The sequence below is a fragment of the Sinocyclocheilus rhinocerous genome, unplaced genomic scaffold, assembly GCF_001515625.1.
Source record: "Sinocyclocheilus rhinocerous isolate Xijiao unplaced genomic scaffold, SAMN03320098_v1.1 scaffold1230, whole genome shotgun sequence".
Lineage (NCBI taxonomy): Eukaryota > Metazoa > Chordata > Actinopteri > Cypriniformes > Cyprinidae > Sinocyclocheilus > Sinocyclocheilus rhinocerous.
Genome location: NW_015652275.1, coordinates 206,069 through 210,079, shown reverse-complemented (window position 1 = coordinate 210,079; position 4,011 = coordinate 206,069).

Sequence of the window (4,011 nt, the reverse complement as noted above, 5' to 3'; positions counted from 1 at the left end):
TTTGTGTTGTGTAACTCAAACAACAGACATAAATATTGAAAATCAGAACCAGATTGTATTGCATATGTACAGTGTGTGTTTAACTCTGTCTGATTTCAGTTCATTTGGAGCTTCAGATACACAAAAACAAGACGGTAAGTCACAGATCCAAACCAGGGTTAATATAGTTTATTAAAATGAAAACCATAAATGGGACATTCCATGTCAACTCAACCAGAGGTCCCCTGTTCAAATTTTTTCATGTGAAAGAAATACCTAAATGAAGAAGAAAGCCTAAATATTAAATGCCATGGATGAATATTTATGGAGTAAACCACTATTTTGTAGAGGGGGGTCAAAATGACAATTTTCACCTGAGATTCAGAGCCAAATTACAGGGGAGTTAAAAATTATTTCAGAAAAAATTGTTATTATTATTATTAGTTATTATGTTAGTTTTACACAGAGATTGGTAGGTCTATTATTAAAATCTGTTGACGTTAGCGATTTTTGTTGCATTATGGGTCAATGGTGACCATTCGAAAATGGGAAAAGAGCACTTTTCAAGTTTTTTCTCCAGAGTTTGCAGGCCTGTAACTCAAGAGGTATTAAAGATATCTTAATGCCCTTTTAGATTTTGGGTCTTAACAAACTTTCCTTTTGATATCCTCATTTTTAAGGCCCTATATGGTTCGGTTCCAGAGATATTGGAATTTCAATACGGCTCCAGGAGTAAATTGCTAAATTGTGTTTAGTTTAATTGCTAAATTAACATATTGGCTGTTTATTAGTACTTATAAAACATTTATTCTACATGACCATATTCTACATCCCTAATCCTACCCAACACCTAAACTTAACAACTACCTCACTAACTATTAATAAGCAGCAAATTAGAAGTTTATTGATTCAAAAGTCATAGTTAATGGTTTGTTAATAGCGAGAATTGAACCTTAAAATGATGTGACCTAAATAATGAACTATTGCATTCTTGAAATACCTATTTATTGCAGTTCACCACTGATTATAATGACAAAGTTCTCCATTAGTCATATAAGAGGCAGTGTTATTGGTAGATGATTGACACTTTTTAGCTGATGATTGATGTGTCTTCATCCAGATCCTGATGTTGTCTGTGTGTTTCAGCAGTATGAGGATCAGAGAGAGAAACTGGATCGTTCTCTGATGCTGATGTTATGACGCCGGTTCAGTGTGATTTAGGTAACAAGACAGAGTGGAAAAGGAATAAATGTAAACTTTTGAATGGTAGTCTATCACCGTTTACACAAAAATATCGGGCAGCACAACTGTTTTCAACATTGATAATAATCAGAAATGTTTCTTGAGCAGCAAATCAGCATATTAGAATGATTTCTGAAGATCATGTGACACTGAAGACTGGAGTAATGATGCTGAAAATTCAGCTGCACATCACAGAAATAAATTATATTTTAACATATAATCACATATATATTCACATAGAACACAGTTATTTTCAATTGCAATAATATTTCACAATTCTACATTATTTTTTATCAAATAAATGCAGCCTTGGTGACTTTTGGCTGTTAATGTACTTAAACGAAACCAGGTGTGTGTGTGTGTGTGTGTGTGTGTGTTTGTGTGAGTGTGTGTGTTAAAATGATGTAAGCAGCTCTGTCTCTTATTTATGGGAAGTGAGGAAACCCTGCTCCGTTTTCTGTAAAACATCTGTTTTTAGCTGATCTGATATTGAAACTGGATTATTATTTGTGTGTGTCAAATTTCTCAATATGGTTGCACAACATTTCCTCTGTTGTAATAATTCTCATCATTTGTTGTTTCTCTCAGCTGTCAGAACGACATGTTGAAAGAATTACAAAGACGTTACGCTGTCCAATCTATAAAGACTGTGTCTGTTCCCCGGATAGTGAGGTCAAAATATAAATTTATTGCAGGGTCTAGAAAAAATCTGATCTAGAAAAATGCTCAAAGCAAATGACTATATTGGTCTAAATGAGTCTACTCCACCAAGCTACTGTTATCAGCATGAGCCCTGTCAGACTGGTCGTGGCGGCGGTGTTGCAACAATATCCAGAGATATTCTCAATATTACTCAGAAAACAGGACACAGGTTTAAGTACTTCTGCTTAATGTTACACTGTCAGGTATGCAGAAAAAACTCTCCTATTTCTTGCTCTGGTTACCTAGACCGCCAGGGCCGTATGCAGATTTCCTTAAAGAATTTGCAGATTTCCTCTCAGAACTATTGGTTAATGTTGATAAAGCACTAATTAACATGTCACGTCACTTACTCACTTAATTATCAGAGACTTTAACATTCACGTTGATAATATAAATTATGTGTTAGGACTTGCGTTTAGAGACTCTTTTAGGGTCAAGCAAAATGTCATTGGGACCCACTCATCGTTTTAATCATACTCTATTTAATTATATCACATGAAATTGATCTTACTGATATAGATATCGTACCTCAAAGTGATGATGTTACTGACCATTTCCTGGTATCGTGCATGCTGCGTATTACTGATATTAACTATATGGCTCCGCGTTATCGTCCGGGCAGAACTATTGTTCCAGCCACCAAAGACAGATTCACAAATAACCTGCCTGATTTATCACAACTGCTATGTGTACCAATAAGTACACATGAACTAGACGAAACGATGAGCAACATGGGCACTATCTTCTCTAATACATTAGAAGCTGTTGCCCCCATCAAATTGAAAAAGGTTAGAGAAAAACGTACTGCGCCATGGTACAACAGCAATACCCATTCTCTCAAGAAAAAAACTCGTAGTCTTGAGCGCAAATGGAGAAAAACTAACCTGGAAGTTTTTAGAATTGCGTCGTCGTTATCACTGCACGTCCCAAAACCATTCAAGCTGGCGGTTATTAAGCCTCTTATTAAGAAACCACAACTAGATCCTAGTGAACTGGAAAATTACAGACCCATTTCAAATCTTCAGTTTATGTCTAAAATTCTATAAAAAGTTGTGTCTGCTCAATTGTACTCCTTCCTGAAAACGATACTCAACTATATATCTCAACGAGACCAGATGAAACTTCTAAATTATCTAAGCTAACAGAATGTGTTAAAAATGTAAAAGACTGGATGACCAATAACTTTCTCCTATTAAATTCGGACAAGACAGAGATATTACTTATTAAACTAAAAAAACAGTACACAAATCTCTTAGATTACAATTTGCAACTAGACGGATGTACTGTTACTTCCTCTACAGTCAGAAACTTAGGTGTCATTTTAGACAGCAACTTGTCTTTTGAAAATCATATTTCCCATGTTACAAAAACAGCATTCTTCCATCTTAGAAACATTGCCAAGTTACGGAACATGTTACATGTTTCTGATGCAGAAAAGCTAGTTCATGCCTTCATGACCTCTAGACTGGACTATTGTAATGCACTGCTAGGTGGTTGTCCTGCATCTTCAATAAACAAGCTAATCCAAAATGCAGTTGCTAGAGTCCTTACCAGGCCAAGAAAATATGATCATATTATCCCAATTTTACATCCTCTACACTGGCTACCTATTAAGTTCTGTATCACTTAGCACTTGTTGCTACTTACTTATAAGGCCCTAAACGGTTTAGCTCCTGCATACCTAACTACTTCTATCACGCTACAATCCATCACGCTCCTTAAGGTCACAAAACTCTTGCACTAGCTCGACTTCACGCATTACGTGCTCACTTTGGAAAGGTCATGTGTGACGTAGGCGGAAGTACCGACCCAGTGTTCACAAAGCAAATGTGCAAAGAAAGTTAAACGCCCTTTACAAAAAAAGGTAAAACAGCAATGTCGGACGATTTTGAAGTTGGAGGAGAAAATGAGATGGAGGTTTTCACCCTACCCTACCTTTCTGAACCGGAGTACACAGACAAAGTAATGCGTAATGCGTGAATTTGCGGACGCGCATCGCAGAGCTAGTGCAAGACGTGCATTTGTGGTTAAAAAGTACATAAATTGTATTTTTTTAAAGAAAATCACAGATCGTTTGGCTAGATAAGA